The following is an 11,967-nucleotide window of genomic DNA, read 5'->3' as shown; positions in this document are numbered from 1 at the left end:
AATTTAGTTTATGTACTAAATTAATATTAATATTCTCTTTGAAAGACCTCAATGTTTGTTGTGATGTCTTTTGTTAAATATGCACAATCTTTTCTGTTATGTAATAAATAAATATATTCACCATAATTCCTGGTAAACACGGCTGTTTTTATTCCCAGATAGCAGACATTCTGTAAAAAATGGTATACATGGAATATGCACACAAACAGGTGTCTTTCATATCTGCTTTAGGATTATAGCCCTTTACATGAATAGAGTTTAGAATAAGATCTCTTTTTTTCTTTTCAACAAATGGTCAGTAAAAATAGGCATTTAACCTTCAGAAAATGTTGAATATCAACCTCAAGAGGTCAAATTAAATATTTTATTGGCTTATTTTACATTTATTTTTATATAAGGTCTGTAATTCTTGCAACCAAGTTAATAACATTTACACTACATATGTCATTTGTTTTATCATTTATAATTTTTGTGTGTGATCATTTTATTTTTTACAATAATTTTTATCACAGTATGGAATGGTTCAACCTGACAAATTTAGTCAATTCAATTTGTATATAAATTTAGAAAACTGAATGATATTATTCGATTAATTCGAAACAGCACACTAGCACGCTGTTCTTACTATTTCTGCCATAAAAAAGATATGAAATAAGAGTAGTATGCTATTCCTAATTCATCCATTTAATTATCTTCCTGCCAAAATGCAATATCTGTGCATTGATTCTGAGATCACATATACTTGGCAAAATCAAAACAAAGTGATTTTTGGACATGGCCCCCTTTTCTCTTGGAGGAAAAACATTTTAAGTGTGATTTTGACTGTGTGTTACTAAGTGTAAGAAAAAGGAAAAAGGAAAAGGAAAATAATCTTTATTCAGAACCTTAGGTTGCAAAGACTTGGCCACTAATAATGCAGCCTGAAAGAGTATAATGACCCCACTAATGGAGGAAACTATGAATGGCAAGCGAATTTGGCATAAAGAACATTTAAAAAAAAAAAAAAAAAAAAATGGCAGGGAGCAACACAGTCCTGTTAATTGCTATGTTTTGATGAGCTGTGTAAATGGAAGGTATTATTAAAGCTACATCCCAAGAAAAATCAAAAGTGAGATCTCTTCAAAATCTCAAATGTTTCTCCAAGACAGAAATGAGGTTACTTTAACATCACATGGAGACTTTTTCACATGGAGAAGTCTCCTGCTTCTCACACTTGTCTCCTGAGACAAAAACTCTAACACTCTCACAATGGTCTCCTTTAAAGTTTTAGAAGAGATCTCAACAACAACATCACACACTGTGCTCAGACTTTTCTCCTTAGCTAGAGACTCTGAATCGCTCACATTTGTCTCCTCTAAAGATTCAGAAGAGATCTCAGCAACATCACACACTGTGCTTGGATTTTTCTCCTAAAATAAAAACCCCAATGGTCTTTGTCTCCTCCAAAGTTTCAGACAAAATCTCAACAACATCACACACTGTGCTCAGACTTTGCTCCTTAGCTGAAGACTTTTGCGCTCTCACATTTGTTTCCTTTAAATAGAAGCGATCTCAACAACTTTGCAAAGTGTATACCAAGTCAAATGTCTCAATGTGAACTCAAACATTTCTATCATGTAATATCTATTAATAATTAAATTAGTCAAGGATTGAGTCATATGCAATTTAGTAGCAATCATATGCAATTTTGTAGCAATTTCCCTGACAACTGCATCTGGTACATTACTATTTGCAACAACAATTGCTCTATGCACATAAACTCTACAGCTTTCTTACTGTATCAACAATTAAGAGTAATGTTAACCTTATTTCTTCATATTTTCTCTCTTAATATGGGCTTAAATGTTGAAATTATGGCCTTTTTTTTTACTTTATTGGTGCACACTTTGTAAAGTTGTTGAGATCTCATCTAAACTTTAAGAGGAGACAAATGTGAAAGCTTCAGAATTTATAGCTAAGGAGAAAAATCTGAGCACAGTGTGTGATGTTACTGAGATCTTTTCTAAACTTTAGAGACAAATGTGAGAGCTTCAGAGTCTTTAGCTAAGGAGAAAAATCTGAGCACAGTATGTACTAATGTTACTGAGGTCTCTTTCAAAGCTTTTAAGGAGACAAATGTGAGAGATCCTGTGTCTGATCCAAAGTCAGACTACAGTGTGTGATCTTATTGAGATCTCTTCTAAAACTTTAAAGGAGACCATTGTGAGACTGTGAAACGAGTGTGAGAAGAAGGAGACTCAAGCAAATGTCTCCATTTGATGATAATGTAACCTCATTTACTGTATGTCTAGCAGAAACATTTGAGATGTTGAGTAAGTTTTTTTTTTTCTCTCCCCTTTGGGTAGCTTCTATCTCATTCATCCAGACCATTTCAATCAAGCACAATACATGCATTCTAATATTTTAAGTTTAGTGTAGATAGTGTTTTGTTGCACAATGATTTGTTGCACAATGCATGCAAAATGGGTTGTACAAGACAAACTTTGCAATTCATTTTGTTAAATGAAGAAAAAGGGTTATTTACATTTGTTAAAAAGAAAGTATTTATCTTAGTCTAAACATCTTACACTTGTCTAATCCCTTGAATGTGCACTGCATGGTCATTGAAGACAATGCTGGTCATTGAAGACAAATTTAAATGAGTAACCCTTCGTATTCTGAAATGTATAATGCTATTTAAATTATAGTTTTGGTATTTACAATATTAGTAAAAAATTTGATTAGGTTTATTAGGTTTCTCCTAAAATAAAATTGAAGACATCTGGGGCTGGTTGTGCATTATGCATAATCAAATATATTATGGGAATTAAATATACTTTTAAATAAATTAATAGTTGTTACCACTTGATATAATTTATTTGTTTGCTTGCTTGCTTCCATGCATGCAATCAAATATTATATTCAGAATTAAACATTTTAGTGATTTGAATTGAGCATAAATATAAACTCCTCCAATATAAATTATTTACTGTGCCCAAAACGCCAAAATCTCCAAACAAATAATGGTTCAGAACCATTATTAAACCATTAAACAGAACCATAAAAAAATTATTAATACACAGATCATTATTTTCCAGAAACAACAAAAAAATAGATCAATTAAATTGTTCCAATGGAATAAATCTCACAAATGTTGATTTCAAGAATGACAAAATTAAAAGAGCATAACATTCAACAAATGTAATGAGATGAGATTTATTGATATGGTCAACAGGAAAATTAAAGGTATGACACCTGAAGACATCTTGCACAACAGCAGTCAACATTAGACCGTTAGGCCTCTTTAGCCTTGAAAATATTCATGAAACCAGTTTTTTGAAATATTCCACCAGGTCATTTGGAAACTTTCTTCAGAAAATGGTGGTTGGGAGTTGAAAAATACAAGCTTCAAAAAGAAGCTTTGATCTGACAAGATGAGGCTTTACAAAAGGAAAGGGCTAAGGTAATAATTGTGGAACTCTGACATCATTCCTCAGAGCGATTCCTTGTTGAACCTGGGATGAGTCTTCTCAATATGTGTCTGGAGAGAAAACCTTGCCAAAGATAATATTGTCAGTGAGGAGAGCAGAATATGATGCATTATGTATAGTACCTGGATACTTCAAAGAAGAATGAGTAGAGAAGCCCTTTCTGTTTCATCTTCAACATTCGATAACACACTGCTCTTTTGGTTCACAATATGCAAATACCGAATGTGTAGGATCACTGAGAGATTGTTTAAGTCTGTCTTACACAATCAACTACATTCCATGTTATCTAAATTTTGATTCCTGATTCTATGGAAGAATCCTCCTCTGATCCTTGGTAATGGTGTGATTCATCATAAGCTATCTCTGTGTGCTATGAATAGGAGGTCATAGGAGGTCATTCCTGCAAAAGCAATGGATGAACATGATCAATGTGGCATGGCTGGAATGAACACAGTTAAATTTTTTTCAGAGCACTATTTTGAGATTAGAGTTTTCTCTGAAAGGAGAGCAAAGAGAGGCAGAAAAATGTAGGGTCAAGGACACTGTCAAAACTTTCTGAGCCAACTGTAAGGCTTTCAAAATCTTCTGTATAAACCTTGTAAGCCGGTTGGAAGAACAATGGCACTGTGCAGAGTTGCGAAGAGACTGATTTAAAGTTAGCACCACAGCGCTTCATTACTTCTGCTCAGAAAGCCATTAACGTCTTACACACTACCACATCAGAGAACATTTCATGTTTGCTTTACATCCTCTGACACAAAAAGAAGTCAGTTTTCAGTATCGCTTGTTATTCTGGAACAGAAAAACCTTGTAAAGAAGAGTGGACAAAATTGTCCTCAAGATAAGAAGATCTATTTTAAGATGACTTATCTTGTCCTAGTAACTTGTCTTGAACAATGTCAAGGAGTTGAGTAACCTGTGATTCATTTGTTTGTTTGTTTATTCATTAATTTCCCATTCCACATTTTTGGCTATGCCTATTCTTATTGTATTAAAGATATCCATTAAACCGCTAAAAGGTTTGTTGTTCAGAACGATCTGTTTGTAAATGTAAAACTCTATTACGATGTAGAAATCAAGATAATCATGCAAATTTATGGACAGTGAGCCACATTTCAAAAAGCAAAAACAGGAGATTAGAAAAATTAATTAAGAAGCGAATCCTCTAATATCATCACATACTTATGCAGATTTTCATTGATTTAATTGATTTCTATCTACCTAATATGACTTAATTTCAGATTAGAGACTGATCACATTATGAAGAAAGAAAGAGTTTTAAATGTACATTACAACAACAGTGTTTTTCTAATTTCAGTTCTTTTTCTGGCTGTGTAAGGAATGTCTAAAAGAAATGGCTTAGAAATAAACAATTAACAAATCCTCAAACATGTCAGAGTGATTAAACTGATGCAGTAGTTTGAAATCACATCATCACATACAAAGCACTAATCTTTTTAGAATGTTCTTCGAATTAACTTAGTTGACATTTCCAAAACATAACACAGCAAGAACTAAAGATGAGCAATTGCCAGTTACTTAAAGTCGTAATGGTCTGGAAATGTTCCTAAAAAAATTGGATGCCATTTTATCTAAGGATCAACAAAAAGCTCACATTTTCTTCCTCTCAGTAGTCTGGCCTTCCATCTTCATTTCCAAGCTTTTCACATTCTATTGAGAAGAGGGTCAGAGAAGGACTTGATGCTATCCCCCTCTCTCTTCTGTTGATTGCACTGGATAAATTGTCACAGTGAGGCTCACTGATAAATAATGCTGTGGAACAGATTTTTATATCCTTTGTGTGTTTCCTGTGTGTGTTGGCAGAGTGGCATGATGGAGTACACTAATTAAGATCTCATTCTGAGAGATGTTTTCTTCCACACACAGCTGATATGCCAAAAAAGCTAGAAAAGTCAATGACATCCCATTTTCCTCTCTCTCCGTGTCTCTTTCTCTCATTGGAATATATATATATATATATAATGAGAAATGACACTGTGTGACCTCTGCTGTATTACAAGCTTAAATTCCTCTAAATCATATACATTTGTGTCAAATTATGTATTGTGTTGACAAGATTCTGCAGTGGAAATGATATTAAATTGAACCAAATTGGCAGACTTCTTCATAGCCAACATTTTATGTACATTTTCACATATAATTTGACAAAATTACAGCTTGATTGGAAATCAATAAAATATATTATACAATAAATATATTATGATATTTACCTGAATTTTTATGTTTTCTTCATGCTACTTATATTTCTTTTCAAGCATGCTCTTCTGACATTTTTGTATCCTTAATTGTAACCGAGAACAAAAAATTTATTTGTGGCAAAATTGTGATTGAAAGGACACCACAGCTGATGGATAGTCTACAATTTGTAAAAACATATAGGCTATACATTAGAAAATGTTTATGATTATTTCAGTCATTGTTTAGATTTACATTGTATAGTTTAACATAGGGCTGGGCGATACAGCTAAACAAATGACACAATATAATGTTTCATATTGATCGATATCGATAATTAGTGAAAAAAGTTTAGTAGAAAAAAAATGTTTGAATTTAACCAATGCATTTTTAATTAAGGCAAACAACAAATAATTTTTTAAAACAAAGCTAAATAAAATGTAAACAAATCTTTCTTATATTTTATATGAAGATTAAATAAATAAGTGTTACAATTCACACAATTGTACAATTCATACAATTAAATAAGAGATCACAATTCTGAATGTCAACTAAACGAAATAACGTAATTTACTAGAGGTTCTGACAAAATATTAATTGCTGCAGTCTTTTTAAAATTTTAAATACATGTTAATTCATTTAAGTGAAGCTATATCGAGAGTTATATAGTTAAAGAAACATACTTTAAATACAACCCGAGTTCCGAAATGTTGGGACATTTTTTAAATTTGAATTAAATGAAAACTAAAAGACTTTCAAATCAGATGAGCCAATATTTTCACAATAGAACATAAATAACATAACAAATGTTTAAACTGAGAATTTTTTTTACATTTTATGCACAAAATGAGCTCATTTCAAATTTGATGCCTGCTACAGGTCTCAAAATAGTTGGGACGGGGCATGTTTACCATGGTGTAGCATCTCCTCTTCTTTTGAAAACAGTGTGAAGACGTCTGGGCATCGAGTTTATGAGTTTCTGGAGTTTTGGTGTTGAAATCTGGTCCCATTCTTGCCTGATATAGGTTTCCAGCTGCTGAAGAGTTTGTGGTTGTCTTTGATGTATTTTTCTCTATAGGTGAAAGATCTGGACTGCAGGCAAGCCAATTAAGCACCCAGACTCTTCTAGAGGGAGGGGAGCATATGTTGCTCTAAAACCTTTATATACCTTTCAGCATTCATAGTCCAAAACATGCAAGCTGCCCATACCGTATGCAATTATGCACCACCATACCATCAGAGATGCTGGTTTTTAAACTGAACGCTGATAACACGCTGGAAGGTCTCCCTCCTCTTTAGCCCGGAGGACACGCTGTCCGTGATTTCCAACAAGAATGTCAAATTTGGACTCATCTGATCATAGAACACTTTGAAACAGTCCATTTTAAATGAGCCTTGGCCCACAGGACATGACGGCGCTTCTAGATCATGTTCACATATGGCTTCCTTTTTGCATGATAGAGCTTTAGTTGGCATCTGCAGATGGCACAGCAGATTGTTTTTACCAACAGTGGTTTCTGGAAGTATTCCTGGGCCCATTTAGTAATGTCATTGACACAATCATGCCGATAAGTGATGCAGTGTCGTCTGAGGGCCCGAAGATCACGGGTATCCAATAAGAGATTTCTCCAGTTTCTCTGAAACTTTTGATGATGTTATGCACTGTAGATGATGAGATTTGCAAAGCCTTTGCAATTTGACATTGAGGAACATTTTTTTAAAGTATTCCACAATATTTTTACGCACTCTTTCACAGCTCTCCCATCCTTACTTCTGAGAGACTCTGCCTCTCTAAGACATCCCTTTTATAGCTAATCATGTTACAGACCAATATCAATTAACTTAATTAGTTGCTAGATGTTCTCTCATCTGAATCTTTTCAATATTTCTTGCTTTTTCAGCCATTTGTTGTCCCCATGCCAACTTTTTTGAGACCTGTAGCAAGCATCAAATTTGAAATTAGCTCATTTAGTGGATAAAAGTTTAACATTTCTCTGTTTAATCATTTGTTATGTTATCTATGTTCTATTGTGAATAAAATATTGGCTCGTGTGAATTGAAAGTATTTTAGTTTTCATTTTATTCAAATTAAAACATGTCCCAACTTTTCCAGTTTGTATGTGTTTGCATAAAATTAAAAGTATAATTCCTTTCTAAACACAAGTGCAATAGATACATGCATTGACAAGCTTTGTGACATGATGTGGCTGGCATGAGCCTTTCCTCAAACAGTGAAGGCCATCACCTGACATGCTCCCCTGCAGCTCTCCCTCCCTCCTCATTTCCCCACTACTGTCTGCGATAACTGCCAGCAAGCCACCAAATTGATTCATCCCCCCGTCCAGCCCTGCTTTTGATAAGGTGCCGCTAGATGATTGAGGTGAGTTTTAATATATGCAGTTAGCAGAGGACACGGCCTCTTCGTGCTTTAGAAAATCACCTGTGAAACACACAGAAACAGCAGCTGTGGGTGGTAAAATATGATATCCACAGGCTCCTTCAGCCCTTCAAGGGTATTAAAACCTGTCAGAACACCTGCCATGCTAAAGAGACATTTTAGGGCTGAAAAAGACATAGCCTGAATTCCTCCCAAGTATGATTAGATATGAATTTGGCAAATCGGTTCTGAATCTCACAATGTCTAGTTAAAATGTCTAGGGATGTCTTGGGTTTTTTTCAAAAAAAAAATTCAAAATGCTATTCTGAAACCCAAAATACTGAACATCAGCTAATACTGATCCCGATACTAATGATGTTTTTTCTTGATCATTGTAGAATATCTGGTAACACTTTGGTATGGGGAACACATATTCACTATTAACTATGACTTTTGCCTCAATAAACTCTTAATTTACTGCTTATTAATAGTTAGTAAGGTAGTTGTTGTAGTGCTTAAGTTTAGGTATGGGGTAGGATTTAGGGATGTAGAATATGGTCATGCAGAATTAGAGGGTAAGGCAATAAAGGGTTAGTTCACCCAAAAATGAAAATTATGTCATTAATTAATCACCCTCATGTCGTTCTACACCTGTAAGACCTTTGTTCATCTTCAGAACACAAATTAAGATATTTTTGACAAAATCCGATGGCTCAGTGAGGCCTCTATTGCCAGCAAGATAATTAACACCTTCAATGCCCAGAAAGGTACTAAAAATATACAAACCCGATTCCAAAAAAGTTGGGACACTGTACAAATTGTGAATAGAAAAGGAATGCAATAATTTACAAATTTCATAAACCTATATTTTATTCACAATATAATATAGATAATATTTCAACATATCAAATGTTGAAAGTGAGACATTTTGAAATGTCATGCCAAATATTGGCTCATTTTGGATTTCATGAGAGCTACACATTCCAAAAAAGTTGGGACAGGTAGCAATAAGAGGCCGGAAAAGTTAAATTTACATACAAGGAACAGCTGGAGGACCAATTTGCAACTTATTAGGTCAATTGGCAACATGATTGGGTATAAAAAGAGCCTCTCAGAGTGGCAATGTCTCTCAGAAGTCAAGATGGGCAGAGGATCACCAATTCCCCCAATGCTGCGGCAAAAAATAGTGGAGCAATATCAGAAAGGAGTTTCTCAGAGAAAAATTGCAAAGAGTTTGAAGTTATCATCATCTACAGTGCATAATATCATCCAAAGATTTAGAGAATCTGGAACAATCTCTGTGTGTAAGGGTCAAGGCCGGAAAACCATACTGGATGCCCGTGATCTTCGGGCCCTTAGACGGCACTGCATCACATACAGGAATGCTACTGTAATGGAAATCACAACATGGGCTCAGGAATACTTCCAGAAAACATTGTCAGTGAACACAATCCACCGTGCCATTCGCTGTTGCCGGCTAAAACTCTATAGGTCAAAAAAGAAGCCATATCTAAACATGATCCAGAAGCGCAGGCATTTTCTCTTGGCCAAGGCTCATTTAAAATGGACTGTGGCAAAGTGAAAAACTGTTCTGTGGTCAGACGAATCAAAATTTGAAGTTCTTTTAGGAAAACTGGGACGCCATGTCATCCGGACTAAAGAGGACAAGGACAACCCAAGTTGTTAACAGCGCTCAGTTCAGAAGCCTGCATCTCTGATGGTATGGGGTTGCATGAGTGTGTGTGGCATGGGCAGCTTACACATCTGGAAAGGCACCATCACATTCCTATTCCTAAATAGGAACTTGAGCAACTTGTCTCCTCAGTCTCCAGATGTTTGCAGACTGTTATAAAAAGAAGAGGGGATGCCACACAGTGGTAAACATGGCCTTGTCCCAACTTTTTTGAGATGTGTTGATGCCATGAAATTTAAAATCAACTTATTTTTCCCTTAAAATGATACATTTTCTCAGTTTAAACATTTGATATGTCATCTATGTTGTATTCTGAATAAAATTCACACATCATTGCATTCTGTTTTTATTCACAATTTGTACAGTGTCCCAATTTTTTGGAATCGGGTTTGTATTTAAAACAGTTCTTGTGAATACAGTGGTTCAACCTTAATATTATAAAGCGACAAGAATACTTTTTGTGCGCCAAAATAAACTAAATAATGACTTTTCAACAATATCTAGATATGTTTTGAAATCGGCCATCACTAGATATTGTTGAAAAGTTGTTATTTAGTTTTTTTGGTGCACAAAAAGTATACTTGTCGGTTTATAATATTAAGGTTGAACCACTGAAGTCACATGAACTGTTTTAAATATGTTTTTAGTAGCTTTCTCGGCATCTGAAAGTGTTAATTATCTTGCTAGCAATAAAATCCGATGGCTCACTGAGGCCTCTATCAAAAATATCTTAATTTGTGTTCTGAAGATGAACGAAAGTCGAGTGTAGAACCCCAGGTGAAAAAAATACTATAGTAATTTATAGTAAATACTATGGTGTTTTTGAACCATACTAAAGTACTTGAATTAATTTGTTGTGGTAATTCTATAGTTGCTGTGGTAACATATAGTAATATAAATAAATTACTTTACCCAATACTGTACTAAGTTTTCTACAACTATAGGGTATATTATACTAAAATATACACTACAGTTTGTAAAAACTAAAGTATATTACAGTATTTATTATAGTTTATCAGTTCATTATAGTTAGTATTACAGTATTCTGTAGCATTCATTAACAAAGTGTTGTAAATACTATAATATATACAGTATACTACAATTTACTATAGTATGGTTCAAAAACACTATAGTATTTACTATAAATTACTACAGTATTTTTTTCACCTGGGACGACATGAGGGTGAGTAATAAATGACATAATTTTCATTTTTGGGTGAACTAACCCTTTAATATGTGCTTTATAAGTACTAATAAACAGCTAATATGCAAGCTAATAAGCAACTAGTTAAAAGTGAGAATTGTTCCCCATACTAAAGTGTTACCGATATCTATACCTCCGTGTGCGCAAGCAATGCAAGCAATGAGCGCATCCAGTGTTCCATGTTTATCTTACACATGCATACAAACAAGAGGCTCCTGAAGACAAAAAAGCTGATGACGTGTACTATACACTGTATTATAAAGTTATGTATATACTCACATTATATGTAGTATATCTTATACTCACAGTCGCTCTGCTAGTGATGCCATGGACTTTCGTCGGCCAATAAATTTGTCCTGATTGTCAGATATGCTTCAGACAATGGTCACGCTGATGGGAAGGGAAGCATACAGCAGTTCACCCAACTCATGTCATTCCAAACCTGTGTGACTTTCTTTCCTCTGCTAAACACAAAAGAATATATTCTGAAGAATGTTTTATCAGCTTTCATTCATATTATGAAATGGGGTCCAAACCTTTCAAGCTTTAAAAAGTGCATAAATATAGTGTAAATTGAATCCAAGACTTGACTCCAAGACAAGACTTGTGACTGAAATGACAGTGAAGACACTGAATTTCAAAATTACAATAACATTCTTCAAAATATCTTCTTTTATGTTCCATAGAATTTATTCAAAGCCATGCCAATTTGGAATGACATGAAGGTGAGTAAATTATGACAGATTTTTTTTTTTTTATTGTGGGATGAACTGTTCCTTTAAGAACCACACATTTTCTCATCAGCTTCAGAAAAAAAAATCAAAAGCTTGACTCCTGAGAAATAAAAAGAAAGAAAACACACACACCAGTGTCAAATCTAAATTCCATCAGCAAAAAGCATTGAGCCTTGAAATTCTGTTTTCCTGTATAATTCACAACTTTATATGCTTGTACAGTCCTGACACTGCCATAAAGTAGCTTCCAGCGAGAAGGACGTCATCACAAAGACTGCACATACCCAGAAGAG

The sequence above is a fragment of the Megalobrama amblycephala genome, linkage group LG7, assembly GCF_018812025.1.
Source record: "Megalobrama amblycephala isolate DHTTF-2021 linkage group LG7, ASM1881202v1, whole genome shotgun sequence".
NCBI lineage: Eukaryota > Metazoa > Chordata > Actinopteri > Cypriniformes > Xenocyprididae > Megalobrama > Megalobrama amblycephala.
Note: the sequence above shows the minus strand (reverse complement) of the source record.